Here is a 15,731-nt window from a genome sequence, read left to right as displayed (position 1 = left end):
TTGAGCAATGCACTCTGCAAAAGAAGCTGCAGAAAGGCGGGAAACTCGTCCCTGCACCGGGATTTTCCTGTGCAACAGGAAACTCTCCTGTGCCATGAAGCTGCAACTTGGCGGGGATAATTCTGGTGCTGAAGCGCACACAAAATCATGCCTTTGGGTCATGACACCCCCGTGCACATCTCTGTCTGTGTGCCTTCCCCTCTTTTTTCCCCCCCCCCCCCACTGCTGATTAGCGGAGGACCCCTCTGATCCCTCCTGATCATCAGGGAAGCTAAAACCACGGTTTTAAATATGACACCGTTTTTGTCCACCTGCCAGTCAGCAGCAACCAGCAGGGCTGTCTGGGGCCCCTCAGGCAATTGGTGGTAGGGGTGTGCACAGGGTAACCTGCAAGACTAAAGGAGCCACAGTGCACCCCACTTCTGCCAGGACTTCAGTAGGTTCTTGGTAAATATCTTTGCTACAGTCCAGTTCAGCATTAACGATGTGCTACGGTGAAGCAACGTTAATTTGTACTTATTCTTCCATAATTGCTGCTAGAGTACTTTGGCAACAGTACCATGGATTTTTGACTTTTGGCAAGGAGCAGTAAGGTGGGGAAGTTTGGAGGGGTCCCTCTGTCAGAATTAGTTCTGTGCATCTGAGGATAGTTTGAGAAGCTGCATTACTTCTGGGAGCCCTAACTTCATCAGTTTGAAAAAACTTGATAATTCAGGTTCTGAAGCAAGACTGGAAACTGATGGATTTTCCTATGTTTCCAGTCTTGCTTCTGTGATTATTTCTGCAGGAGTGTATGATATAGCCCGTCCGTCTCTAATTTACTCTTGCTATTCTTGGGTAATGCAGCCGTGTGCTGTCAAGTCATTACCCGGAGACTCTTGCATTGCACAGAAGCACAATAGGACAAGCTAAGGAAAGCCTGAAGGTTAACTGTGAATTGACTTGCTGCTATATGTTGACTTGCAGAGGGTTTCTCCCCCCTCTAATACTGTTCCTGTGGTTTGCTGTTTGAAAAGCACCAGTTTTAGTTAAATGTTCTTATAGAAAAAGTTATTCGGTTACCAAAAAATAAAAATAGACATTTCCTTGTTTTTTAAGTCTGTGCTGTTTGAAAGATCAGTTTCAGCTAAAATTACTTCCACTGATGACAAAGCAGAGTTTAACCAAAATATTTATTGTTGAAATTGCTCTGTAATTTGTAATGTTGTACAGCTAAATGTAACACTAAGTTTTCCTGTAAGTCCCGGCTATGCAATTACTGTGGCTTGAAAACTACTAAGTATTGCCATGGCTTGCTTTTTAGTGGCCTGGATAAGAACTTAACTAGAGCATTTCAAGAATATAATATTTTATATTTTTAATAGCATTCTTCAGAATATTTTTAACATACATCAGTGATGTCTTACCACAATAGAAAAACTAGAGCAGCTTTCTTTCTCTCCTAATTGAATTGCTCTGTACAGTACTCTAATTCAGTGTATAAACCTTTTAAAGGACTTGGTGAAGGTGTCTGTATTTTGTATTTATGATCTGTATTCTTTTAAAAATATTTGACTTCACTATTTTAGAAAACTGTCTTTTAAAAATTAAGATAGATTAGGATTTGATTAAATGCAAAACCTGGGTGGATTTTTTGCTTAAATAGCTTGTCTGCTTCCACTTACTTACCTGAACTAGAATCCACTACTAACAAGTGTTGTGAAAAACAGCTTGTACTCTATTTTTTGTCTGAATTTCGATTTTTAGAATTATTGTCCAATAAGTATCTTCGTTTTGCATTTTATTCACAACTGGTATATACGTAATGTACTTTTATGTTCTCTTTTTGGTTGTGGAAGCTTGTTTTCAGGTATTTGTGACAGGCTTTGAGGTACAGTAACTTTTCTGTGTGGAACAAGCTTGTGTTTGCCTATCTCAGTAACCCAATCAGTCTTCCTGTAGACACTGTATGAACTCATTGCTTTATTTCTCCAGTCTATTGCACATTGAAGTTTAAGCTTCTGGTCTGTAATCCCAAACTCTATTGTTCTGTTGTATGTTGTTGCTTTTTTAAACGTTTCCCAAACTACTATAGTTATGGATTTCTCAGAAATAATGTATAGTGCTTGTTGGTTCACGTAACATTTGTAAATTTATTCCATGTGATCCTCTTGGAAGTTCTGGGTTAACTAAGCAGTTAACCTGCTTCTGTTTTAGTGTTGTGGTACTGTGAGATCTTCAGGAGTCTGAGATCCTTTATAAAACTGCTGTGCAATATTAGCACTGTTAGGTGTACAAACATTTGCACATGATTTGCAGGACAAACTGGTATTTCTTTTCTACAATCAAAAAATGAATGAAAGCTAAGAGCTGGCATTTTCTGAGGGATGTCATGAGTCTAAAAAAGTTAAGTACAGCTGTGCTAACATGTCACTGTGTTATAGTTGCTCTTATTGCTAGAGGTAGTTAGCTGTGTTAGAAGGTAGGCAGAAGATTGAGTAGAGGTGCTTCTTATAGACTAAATCGGAGATGTATAAGCTTTCACGAGCCTGAGTTCATTTAATCAGATGTTGAAGATGTTATTGTTGGAGCTATCCTTAAATGGTTATGCCTACCTAGTAAGTCAGGGGTTTTCAACCTCTTTAAATAAGTGCACCCTTCTGACTCAAAGCTTCAGCTCCTGTTCCTTTTTTTTCTCCTGTTTTTGTGGGGGGGTGCGGATTGAGGTCTCTGCGGTGTGGGAGGGAGTGGGGCTGGGGCAGTCACTGCACGGGTGGGGTGCAGAACGGAGCCACAAGTGGGTCATATGGGGAGCGTGGGGGGAGCGCCGCCCACCACTAAGCCCATCTCAGGAGGGCATGGGGGGGGGCGTGTGCACCCTGAATTGGGGTGGGAGAAACTGGGGCTGGGGCAGGGGCTGCCCAGCTCAGGTAGGGTGTGGGACTGAGCTGTGCAGCAGGGTGGGGAATGGCTCCTGCCACTACGCACACCCCCAGGAGGACATGGGGGACATGTGCCCCCAGATTTGCATGGGGCGACTTGTCTGGGGCAGCACTGGGCTCTTCCTAGGGTGGGGTTGGACTGGGCTGGGCTGTGCTTAGGACAGGTGGCACCGGCTCAGGGAGGGGGGTTGCAGGGTCTATGGTGAATTTTGAAGTGGCCCTGTGGTGAGGAAGGAAGTGGGGCAGGGGCAAGTGCTGCACACCTGGGATCTGCATGCGAGGTGGGGCCGGGGCAGTCCTGGGCTCTTCCTGGCGAGGAGTTGGGCCAAACTGTGCTTGGGGTGGGTGGTGGTGCTGGGAGGGAGGATAGGGGAGGGGCTGCAGCCACTCCAGAATTCGCCGTGGCCTCTCCAGCCCCCCTCCCAGTGCTGCTACCATCCACGTGGAGTGCAGCCTGGCCCAGCCCCCACTGAGAAGAGCCTGGCGCAGCCCTGCCCCCATCCCACCCCATGCCGCCCCACCCCATGCATAGATCCGGGGAATGTAGCGGTAGTGCTAGGAGGAGGGTGCTGAATGGAGGGAGAGCTTGTACACGGCAGCTGCTGTTGCCACCACCACCTGCCACCAGCTATTGGCTGAGGATGACGGCCAATCAGGAGAGCAGGTTAGTGTGGGGGGTGGGGAGGGACAGTGTTGTATCGTGGGATTGGCGGTACCCAACGTGCCCTTCCCCTTCCCCCAGGTAAGAGGCAAATGTGCTGGGGTAGATGCCGCCGCCATGCCCTGGGGTGTACTATGTCCCCATCTGCCCCTGGTTGACATACCCCTGGTATGCATACCCCTGGTTAACAACTCCTGTAGTAAGTGTTTCAGTCTTCCTTCCAGTTTACTTTTTGTGAGCCTGTTTCTTTCTCAGTTCCTGCAATATTTTCTTTATAGGAAATTATTATCCCATTCAATCATGAAAAAAACCCAAAGCCTGAACAGCAATAAATATAATCCTATGGCCATGATTTTCATACATATACCAGTATCAGACCTTAAGGCATGCATCTTAAGATCTGTGTCTCCCCTCTCAGAGGACTCTCTTGGATTGTAGTCTTTAGGATGGCAGTGACCTTGAGAAGAGGAGAGGTGTCATCAGGAACCATCAGATTATGCCCATTGATCAGTTACAGAATTGCTATCAACCAATTCTGGCTGCACTGTTTCTTGCATAACCTAGATTTTGAGTTGCCTGGCATTAAGACTGTTTTTTAGTCTTGTAGGGTGCTGACAGATAAGAGGGAACGCATTTTACTGGAAGCAGCAGCGTGCTACTTGGACCTGAATCTGCAGCATTTGTATAGATCTGGCACTTCAGCAGGGCTTTTGGTTGCTTTTATCTAAAGCTGATTCAATCATCTATTAGAAAAACGCTTCACTAAAATGCCTGATCTATGCAGACATTGGGAAAGCTGGGCCCAACTATGTGATGTCTCTTCTGGGCACATGATGGGCTTAGTGCGGGAGCATGCCAAGTTTAAAGTAAAGTGCTGGGGTTTGTTTGTTTGTTTGTTTGTTTTCTTTCCATATCTACAAACAACTGTAATACTGCTCTAGTTTTAATTCACTTTAGTCATTACAAGTTTTACAACTGGAGTAATTGCTCCTCTCTATATTAGAGAGGGAGTTTTTACACAAGATGCTTACTGTGGAGCTGACTGATTAGCTCCATGGTAAAGTCTCGGCATCTACATGTGCATTAGCCTTCACTAACTAATAAGTGCCACCATAGGATAGTACTTGTGAACGTTATTTTGTGCCGCAACATGCGTGTAGACATTGATGGGGCTGGCTGGGGCATGAGTGTTCGGGGGTTACCTGCTGGCTAGCTCCACACTCGGGCCCCCCCCCTTCACAGCAGGTTGAGCTGGGGCGGAGCAGCCCTGCAGGTTGACCCCCATGGCTGCCTGCCAACTAGGGCTGCTTCAACTTGGCTCAATGTGCTGCGGTCCTGAGTGCACACGTAAATGCGGCGCTCAGGAGTCATAAAGTCCAGCATGCTGCACTGGAGTTTATTCAGTTACATTAATTGCACGTGTAGGCGCGCCCAGTGAGAAACAACTAATCACTTCTGATTGCTATATTTTATGTTAGGCTGTGTGGTTTTCTTTGTTGTAATGATGATGTGTGTGGTAGAAAAACTTAAAATACGTAGAGAGGGCTGAAACCTCTGAATTTTCAGTATTTTTCTGAACGTGGTGGTTGCTTACAACATGAAAGACTATTCTGTTTCTTGATTCTAGTTATGTTAAATGTTTTTATTTAATGTGGGGAAGACGACCGCGTTCCTCAGCATAGAATTCATGGATCTCAATACATTCCTTCTAATTTTGTTCAGTTGGGAACTCATGGGATAATTACAGAATAGAATCACATGTTTCACAGTCCTTTATATTTGAGGCAGTTTAAGACGCTTTACAAAAGAGAGTCCTGGAAACAGAGTAATATAGTGGAGGTTAAACTGCATATATACTATTTCTGATTTCATTTGATATTTGAATTCTGTTCTGTAGTATGAAGGAATATTTGGGAAAGAGACCATCTTTTATAAAAATAGCTATGAAACATGAAACTTGCAGTACAGATAGCTAGAAGGGACCTATGTTAAATAGGTTGCCCAAGATAATGAAAATAAATCTGAAGACAAAATTGGAACTATTACTAAAAGATGTTGAAAACACAAGACTTTTTGTTTCAGCTGAAGTAGAATATGTGGGGTGCGGTATTCCTATTAATTATTCTAGTGGCCCAGAGGCTAGCCATTGGCACTACCAGCTTGAATTTTTAGTTAAAAATACCATATGCTCTTGTATCCAATGCACATCTTTTTCAGTATTCAGCTGCTGGAAACTGGAGTGTATATTGTTAGCACAAGAATATCAGTATCAGCCTCTGCCAGGGTGTCCTGCAAGTAACATTGCAGTGATACATGTGGGATTTCCTGGCAGGCATGCCACGAATTGGCTCTGTACCCTCCCCCAGTGCCACTCTGGTCCCCTTTCTCTACCCAGCCTCCTGCCCTGCCTTATGTTCCCTATTCTGTGCTCCCTGCCTGATCTCCTCTGCTTTCTGCTTCCTGTTCTGCACTTCCCATCCTGATTTGCTTTATTTCTACTTCCTGCCCTTTCTGCTGCTGTGTTGCCTGTTCCTTCCATGATCTGCTCCATGCAATGCACAGAAGCTGCCCTTGCCACTTGTAACATTTGCGCCATAGGTTGACCAAATCTGTCTTAGCATATCTTATTGTGGAGCATGAGTATGAGAAAATACAGTATTCTTGGATAGTCATAAATAAAAATAACTACAAGTGCTCTCGTAAAGTGTCTGACTAGTATAAAATGATAATCATGTGGAGAACTTATTGTAATTAACAAAATGAGTATAGTGGAAAATAACGCTGTGCAAAGCACCATTGTTTTATTTGATGTCTGTTTCGCCGTTTTGAAGAGAGAGTGTTTCATTTTGTTGTTTCGTTTTGTGAAAACCGTTTCGCTGAGTTTCGATGTTTCGCCCTTAGGCTATAATGTGGAATCATGAAAATGACTAAAATTTTGTCATTTGCCTGATTTGGATGAAAACTGCAGGCATGGTAGCCCATTCTGAGGACATGACGCCTGCCAAGTTTCAAGGAGGTAGGTGCAGAGGTTTCTGGGAAACTGAACCTCATACTGTTCAAACCAAAAGTCCTGACACTTGCCAGCAGTGGCAGCCTCCTCATCCGGCTCGTAGATCTGGGGGCTCGCACTCCTGGGAGGATTTTGGCACAGCCCAGCAGCCCTTTCAGGGGTGTGAGCCCTTGGATCTGCACCCCAGATGAGAGGAGGCTCAGGCTGCTTCTCCCACCTGGGACTGGTTCTGTGTGCGGGCTGCACTCAACAGCAGACAAGATTGGTGCTAATGCTGCTGCTGCTGCAGCCTGAGCCTCCTCTCATCTGGTGCAGATCCAAGGGCTTGCACCCCCAGGAGGAGGCTGGCATAGCCTGGCAGCCCTCCCAGGGGTGCGAGCCCCTGGATCTGTGCCTCAGATGAGAGGAGGCTCGGGCTGCCTCTCCCACCAGGGACTGGCGCTCCCCACTCATTTCCCTGCCCAGGTCCAGCTCCCCTGCAGCTTACCAGTAACAGCAGCTGCACTCTTGGCCTTGTGGCACAGCCCCCCTGTACAGCAGGGGGCAGCATGGCTTGGCCCCAGCCGCCAGGTATCTGCGCAGCCTCAGCCGCAACGCATGCTGCCAATCTGCATGCTGGATGACAGGAGGCTGCTGCTGCCTGGGACCAGTGCTGGGCACAGTGTGTGGCCAGTGCTGGGGAGATTGGTGGTGCCACTGGCCTCCATCAACAGCGACAGCATGCTGTAATCCCACGCGCAGATCCGGGGGCCTGCACCCCCCGGGAGGGCTGCAGAGCTGTACCAGACTACTCCTGAGGGGCACAGGACCCTGGATCTGCATGCCGGATGACAGAAGGGTGCTGCAGCAGCACCAATCTTCCCGGTGCTGGGCGTGGGCTGCATCCAGTGTAGGTCCCAGGCAGCAGCAGCCTCCTGTCATCCAGTATGCAGATTGGGGGCCATACCCCCAGGAGGAGTCCAGCACAGCACTGCAGCCCTCCTGGGGGTATGGGTGACTCTCCGATCTGCGTATCGGGTGACGGGAGGCTGCTGCTGTCGCCTGGGACTGGCACTGGGTGCTACCTGTGCTGAGTGCTGGGAAGACTGCTGCTGGCCCCAGCTGGCAGCCACAGCACGCTGTCAGCCTGCACACAGATCCAGGGACCCACTCCCCTGAGAGGGCTGCGGGGCTGTGCCAGATTCCTCCCAGGGGCCGCAGCCCAGGATTTGCGTGTTGGATGACAGGCTGCCGCTGTCGGCTGGGACTGGCGCTGAAGCCAAGTAAGCTTGGCTTCAAAATTCGAAACGTTTCAAGTGTCCTTGTTTCGTTTTGAAGGGTTTTGTTTTGTTTCGATTTAGCTGTTTTGAGCTCAAAACGCATTGAAACACCTAGAGAAATTTCGCACAGCCATAGTGGAAAATGCACTTTTTAGTTCTCGGTTTGAGGGGAATGGATAGTAAGGTCCAAGGTTGAGAAGCATTACTGTGACTACTGAATGTCTGTAAATTTTCTATTTTATAAAATGCAAAACATAAGTGCATACTTGGCAACATGGCTTCTCTTTAAAACTTCCAATTTTAGTGTAGCTTTTTGGTATAACCTTACTTTTTTGCCACCTACATTTTGTGCATGTTCTTGTTGAAACATGGCAATTTAAATTCTTAAGCCATGTCATCTAGGCTGATATGCGAGTGATATGATACTCTTTTGGGAAGGAGTATTTGTTATCATCAATATGCCACTTCTTGTAGATTTGAGACTGAATGGTACATGAGTTTGGGAGTGAAATATTAAGGGATGAGCCTTTTACTTCTAGGAACGAGCTAGGTTTGGTAGTTAACCAGTCTTTACCGTCTGCTGATTTGGCCTGTATGGAAAGAGTTGATGGATTCGGTAAGTGGACAGGAGGTCCGCATCCAGAATAACTATTGCAGTTTGAACTATTTTGTACTTTACTGACAGCCTTGGCTAGAGGCTAAATGCTAAAAGCTGTGTGTAGTCTTGCTTCAGGAAAACACCATCTGTACAACTTATTTCAACTCTATAAAGGGATAACACACAAGGTTGCATTACCCTTTTTGTGCTTTTAAAAACTTTAATTTAAGCTCTTTAATATATATTAAAAATAACAAGTTATTGCTTGTTTATGCTTAGCTGCTGGCTGATCATGTTGATTTTAATCCTTTGGCTTAGGAAAGCCCTGGGCTATATCTTTTTTTAAATACTAGACTACTGAAGAAAAGTCTATCAATTTATTAGCGGAAAGTGGATTTTTTAAAAGGCCTGGGGTAACTATTAAACAGAATACATTTCTATTGATTTAATCATTTTAAAGATTTAACTTTCATAAATAGTACATTTTTTTTTTTTTCTTCTCTCCCACTCTATCATACACATAGTTGCTATAAAAATGATATATGTGGGGGTGTGTCTGTTTGTGGGTGTGTGTGTGTACTCTAGTTGCTATAAAATACGTTATACAATTATAGTTGCTATAAAAATAAATCATACTTTATATTTGGAAGCAACCAATGTGTAATAACTATTGATAACACTTGTATATTTTTGTGTGAATGCTGCACGTTTATAGGTCCCTGGGTCACTGGTTTTGTTTTTTATTCAAAAAGCAGTTGTCCATGCACATACTAGTCTGTCTTTCACAGTTTTCCGTAAGTTTTAGCCACTTTTCTTTCACTGTGTTTAAACTCAGATCCATCTCCAAGGCAACATGTACCATGAAGATTGTTGATTTTCCATAAAATTCCCCAGCTGTTGGCTCTGTTTACAGTAGGTTTAATTTGTTAGATAAAGTACAGGACATACACAATGTCTAGTGGTATTATGACTTTGGAACATGACCAGCTGAAAATAGTTTTTAGTTGGCTGAACTTCTCAGTCACTGTCATGAGGCCCTAGATTTCTGTCTTCATACTACTGATGGCCCAAAACATTAATCTGTTGAATACTGTGGGAATATTTATTCATTTGGCTGACAGGCTGAAAAATGCTTCCAGGCTAATTGTTTCAGATTAGATGCCAAAATGAAAATGTATCTTTTGCAGTAGAAGGTAAAAACTACCTCTATTTGAAGTTTGAATGTAGGGCTGTGTAGTTTGTTTTCATAATGTATACATTTATAATGTTGCAGTTATAATATGCTCCTGAACAGAGAAAATGAGTGCATGTAAATGCTTTGGGTATATCTTACCAAGGTTTGACTAAATTGATTCTTGGTAACATAATTTAAGTTAAGCAAATGGTTTGGGTAAACGTTTTGAAATTACACATACTTTTTAAAAAGTGTCTTGCATCCAATGCAAAAGTGTCTTCAAACTCTAAATGGATTTTTGTTTTCCTTTTGGTATAGGACGTGTATGATACAGAAAGTGTTGGAAGGACCTTTATATGAGAAACCAAACTAAGCTGGACAAGACGCAATAAGCAGTAGAAAAGGTATGCCAGATGCCTCTATCTAGCTTTTAATGTTTCTTTCCCTTTGAGGCAAAAATACCTTTTTAGTGTACAGTTTTTACATGGTTGGCAAGAATACTTTATTGCAGTGATTGGCTAATAAGTTTTTATTACTTTTTCTGGCAGAAGTTTAGTTTCTGATGCTTAAGCTATTTATCTGTAGATATCTTTCTCTAAACTAGTTTGTGTAGCTGTGATGGCAGATCTGCTGTTATAAATGTAGACTAGATTTTCCATAAAGCCTATTTTAAAAAAAAAAAAAAAATCAATTTAAATTATTGTCTTATTTATTTTTTGAGGCAAAGGTAATGTTATTCGAAAGGAATGGAGTGACTTGTACAACCAAAGTTAAGTACTGGCCATTTCTGTTATCCATAACTAATTAGACACGGGGGTGGGCAAAATGTGGCCCGCGGTCTGGATGCGGCCTGCCAGGCCATTCTATCTGGCCCACGGGGCCCTTAAAAAATTTAGAAAACTAATATTTATCTGTCCCTGGCTGCCTGTCATGCGGCCCTCCATGGCTTGCCAAAACTCGGTATGAAATACTTGGTACTCCGCCCAAAATAATTGCCTACCACTGAGTTAGAGTTAGGAGAAATGTTATTTAGAGCACTCTTGTATTGCAGTGGATTGAATGCTGAGGTTGCTTTTATTTCACTGGCTACAGCAGGGGTATCAAAGATATTGATTGGCCTGCAGTGCTCCTGGAGGGGCTGGGAATTCAGAGACTTGCAGCTGGATTCCAGTAGAGGGAGCCACATTGGGCATGTGTGTTGGCAGCAGGGTGGGTGAGCAACAGGTGTGCGAATCCATGCTTCTTGGGAACCCCCAGCTGGTGCTGCTGCTGCTGCTTGCCCCACTTCCAGAGAAGGGTCCAGATCCCTCCCATAAGGAGCCCCATAGTCTGGATCTGGCTCAGGGGTCCAAAGGAGTTTGCATCATGTGTTCATACCCTTACTGGTAGGATTGAAGTTAGGGCAACGATGGTATGCACTTGTTAGATGACTGCCCCTTCATAGCTGAAGTTGCTATTTGTTTCTGTTATCCAGCCAGTATTAATAGTGCTCCATTTATTATGTAGGCTACAGAGTTTTTTCTACATGTTAAGGTTCTCTTAATCCAGGGGTGGGTGAAATAGCAAATCTGGCTGGTGTCTGGACTCTGTTTCCTAGCAGCCCCTGCCTGCGTGGCACCCGGCCGGTCTCAATGGAGCTGCAGAACCGGGCCTCTGCCCTGGCCTGACTGGGCCCCATGTTGTCGCGGCCCCGTGCTTCCAGAGTCTCCTTGGAGACTGGATGGGATTCATGTGGCAGGGTGTGTAGCTGGGCAGGGAGCTGCTCTGGGGTTAGGGCTAGGATTTTGCAGTGGTGACAACACAGGGCCCAGGTCTAGGCATAGCTGTGATCTGCTCCCTGCATGCCCCTGCCCATGGAACCAACACTCATCACGGGTGTGCGGGCAGCAGATCGCGACTGCCCTTGCCCCAGTCCAGCGCTGTCACTGCCCCAAGATCCTGGGGTCTCCCTGGCACTGCCCACCCATCTTGCCCTTGGCCGTAGCCCTAGCCAGCTTCCTGGCTATGAGACTGCCCATATGGGTCCTGCCCCTGGAGGTGTGTGTGGGGTGTATGGGCCAGGATATCCGGGCAGCAGGGCTGGGTCCAGCTGCAGCAACCAGAAGGAGCCACTGCCACAGGGGCTGCTGGGAAATGGAGTCTGCTACAGGCTGGACTCAACATATTGCCCTAACTGCCCACCCTGTTTTAATCTGTTGGTATATAAGGAGGCATCTTTCCCCCACTTTATATCTGGGGTGACTTGTAGTTTCTAATATCACCGGTTTAGGAATTAATATTATGAAGATTTGTAAGGGGATGCATACTTCAAATTTGATTCAATTTCTTCAAACTTCTTTAGCAAAAGGAATTGTTTTTAGCAAGTTTCCTTTGATGTGTCTTGTTTCTTTAAACCAGTGGTTCTCAACCTTTTTTGGATTCAAGGCACCCATCAAAATCTTTTCAGAATTTAGTCGCACCCCATGTGTAAAAACAAATTTTAAATATTGTGAATAATAAATATAACTGCATCATTAATTAATATGTTAGTAATGGATTGGATTGGATTGGATTGGATTAGATTCCCCCCACTGCCTGCATAGTGGCAGTTTGGATAAAAAGTGCATCTGAGTTGTATACAGGGCCAAAATAATTTTTTGAGCTCAATTCTCTTTTCTACCTAATGATTTAAGTATGTTGGATTGCATTAACTAACTCCATCTAATGCCTTCTAAAACAAGGCAAGGCATGTTATGCCTTTAATCTTTCCTAAGTAGTTGAATTGAGATCTAGGAGGATTTGGGGCTTCAATTGAACCAGTCACTTTGCGTTAAAAGTGTATGTTGTTTTATCTACCCTAATATTACACAATATTAAATAATGTTCAAAACACCTTAATGGTTTATTCCTACCTTTATGGTAAAACTGTCTCTTTTTTTTTTTTTTTCAAGCCAGGAATTCTATCTAGTTTTCCCTTAATCTTATGCTTTTTTCTTTAAAGCGAAACAAACAAGATCCTTTTTTTACCCAGTTTTAAAAATATACCGTACCCAAATCCAAGGCAACTTTGAGTTCAAGATGACCCCCTCCAAATTAAAAGGCAATCAGGAAATTGCCTTTTCCTCTAGATCAATATGGCTGCAACCTGGGTACCCCTCCAAATTAGATTCTATACATGAAAAATGATAAATTTCCTTATAATTCTCTTTGTAAAGAATTTAACTATTGAAGGGTCATCTCAAATTTTGTCCCCCTCATGCTGGAGCAGGGAAAGGAAAAGTAGGGAAGCAAGTGACGGGGTGGGGGATAAGCAGCATGACCCTGGACCCTTACCCCCTTGTATCTTGCTCTCATGCCTGCCCAGCCCCACATGCCTCCTCTCATGCTGGTCCCCATGGCCACTTGGAAACGCCCCTCGCCCTTCCCTCACCACTGCATGCTGCCCTCCCACTGAGTGTCTCCGTGCTGGGTCCCTCTGCTCTTTGGTTGTGTGCTGGGTTCTGTACTGCATCCTGGTTCTGCACTGATTCTCCCACCACTCCCTGGCTCAGCAGGGAGCCAAGAAGCAGTGCAGGACCCAGTGCGCAAACAAGAGAGCATCAAGGGACTTTGTGCTGATTACTGCACTGCTTTCTGGCTCCTCTGGCCCTGCTGCTCTCTGCTGAGCCAAGGAGCAGTGGGGAAATCATCACAGACACATGCTACAACAGGGCTATTCAACTATTAAAATGTTCATTAAAGTAGTAGGATAGAAATTACTCAGCATATTGGTTTCCTAGATGTTCATTTACTCATACTGGATGGTTACATTTGTTTGTTCTTTTTAGAAGAAACCTTTTTGTTTTGCCATACAACTTTTAGTGCTGGAAAAGCTGAAGTCATAATTATAGTTCACTTTTTTAAAACTCTACTACCAAGACCTCCACAAAAGAACTATTTTAAGTGTGTTTATTTTTGGAAAACAAACGCCAAGTACTAATCTAAGTGATACACGGGCTTGGCTGTTGGTTTAGTGGCCATGTGCTGCCACATAGTAAGGACTTGGAGTTGTAGAAACCATACCTCTATATGAATAAAAACTGTAGTTTGTGGTATCAAGTCTGATAGAGTCCAGGAGTACAGTGCAGAGTAATATATTTAGTTGCTCTTTGTAGTCTTAACAGAACTGTAAGTAGTGAATATTTGCATATCACATTTAGTTATTACCTGGCTTTTTATAAAAAGCTGGTATCAAAACTGCAAATAAGTCTTCAATGAGAAATAAATTAGTTCTAAGTTGTAGTAATAGTTACACCCATGGAGACTATCAATATTAGCATACTACATTAATGCTCCTCTCTGCATAGGACCTTTAAAACAGAAAAATGCTTAGCTAAAAATCACTTGGTAGGGAGACAGTTTTAAGTGGCATCCTTTTTAAGGCTAAAAATAGTCGTTTTTAGTGCAGAAGAGATGCATATTTATCTAACTGATTAAAATGTTAATTCTAAGGTTACCTATTTCTAGGGTAGTTCATGTCACGCTTAGCCAGGCCCTGGTACATATCCACCAATTCTTTAGAATTTGGGGCAAAGAGTTGTGTTTTTGCTCTTATATACCAGTCTCTCTGTTGTAATCCTTGTTCATTCTGGGTTACTTGCCACTTGCTGTTTTGCATCCCCAGTGGGGCTGATGAACCAGGAGTTGCAATATGGCTATCATGACATATGTCCACCTATAGTAATGGGGGCACCCTACCATTATTTCCCACATACTCTGGATATGTTTTTTGCTTTCTGGGATATATCAGGGAAGCATACACTGATGCCTTTTCCCTTTATCTTCAATGCCTCTTGTCTTTCTGGCTCCAAGTCCTCCCTTTTATTTCTTTCCTTCTGCTGTCATTTTTTTGTGTTTGGTTTTCTTGGGCCTCCCCTTGACTTGACTCACTCCCTACTAAACTGTAGTAGGAGTGCTAGTACTGTTCCCAGGCTGTTGCCATACCTAAAAATATGATTTTCTTTCCACTTTGGTTTTTTTTGTGGCTCCCACATGTAATGCGTTGAGGCACCTGAGGGAGGCGCTATAGGAAACACATGCTGAAATATTTCTCTATGTTTATACATTGTTTACACAAGGGGTTCTTTTTTTGTAACTTGGGCTTTATGTTTCATGGTAATTCTAAAACACAAATAACAAAGCAAGAACATTCTAGGGTGATTGCAGTATTTTAAATAAGTTGTGGCAAATGTCTGGGCTTCTATGTTAAACTCGAGCAACATGTTCTTGCTAAGGCCTGTATGGTCATTCAGGGACTTCTTACCACAGTTAAAACTTCCTGTAAAAATTAAAAAACTAAGTAAGCTGTTCTATTTAGTTCTTTTAGTACAGCTCCTCTGACCTAAGTACAAACATTCAAAAAGCCCGAGCCTAAATTGATTTGATCTTTGAAGGTTAGTCTAACCTGCGTAGATTGAACTGAGAAGCAAGTAAACAGACATTCACTTTTGATTCTGGAAAGGCAGCCACATGCTTTCCGCAGCTCAGGCTAGAAGCTGGGAGGCACTAGAGCGAGCCCTCTCTCCACTTTGGCAGTGGCTGGAAGCCTGGAGGGAAGCTAAGCTGGGGGGGGGGGTATGGCCAGGCCCTGGCAGGCCTAAGTATGATTTGGGAGGGGTTTAAACTCCATCCCTGGCCTGCAGGGACCCCAGCTGGGATGTGCCTGGAGGGGAAGCAGCTCTTGCCAGGTTCTTTGGGTCGGGGGAGGGGTGTGTGGCCAGACCCTGGCCCCCCGGCTGGGGCCAAAGGATCAAAGCAGCAAGAGTTGAGGCATGACCAGACCCCGGCCTGGGGCCTGAGGTGAAGCAGGGGAGGGAGGGGGAATCGCAGAGAAGCAGGGCTGGCAGGGACTTCCAGAGGTCCTCTAATGTCTAGTCCAGCCCCTGCCGGAGCCCTGGCCAGACCGTCCCCTACAAGGTTTGCTTGCAGTGCCCACAACTGAGAACACCTACCATGGGGCTCTGTACTGCTGGGATAGTTTTCCCCTCTCTGCCCCACAGTGGGGCCAGTGCTGCGCCCTTCCAGCCCTGAGGCAGCATTTTACGGAGCGGCCCCCCCCACCCCAGCTGCACCATGGGGGAGGAGGCGGAG

General features: G+C 44.6%; 1 protein-coding gene across 35 annotated transcripts in view; it reads left to right on the top strand.

Moving 5' to 3' along the window:
* The window catches only part of EPB41L2 (erythrocyte membrane protein band 4.1 like 2), a 230,308-nt gene that overhangs the window by 8,042 nt on the left and 206,535 nt on the right, over window positions 1-15,731 (top strand). For 34 of the 35 annotated variants that reach the window (XR_003095729.1, XR_003095751.1, XR_003095744.1 and 31 more), the window contains exon 2: window positions 9,942-10,027. The exons of the other annotated variant lie outside the window; for it this stretch is intronic. The gene's annotated coding sequence lies outside the window, so the exon portion shown is untranslated. The remainder of the gene's footprint in view (window positions 1-9,941; window positions 10,028-15,731) is intronic. 35 annotated transcript variants of the gene reach the window in all.

This window comes from Alligator sinensis, unplaced genomic scaffold (genome assembly GCF_000455745.1).
Source record: "Alligator sinensis unplaced genomic scaffold, ASM45574v1 scaffold824_1, whole genome shotgun sequence".
In the NCBI taxonomy this organism is placed as follows: Eukaryota; Metazoa; Chordata; order Crocodylia; family Alligatoridae; genus Alligator; species Alligator sinensis.
The sequence above is the reverse complement of the archived record's forward strand: the minus strand, read 5'-3'. Positions and strand labels throughout refer to the sequence as shown.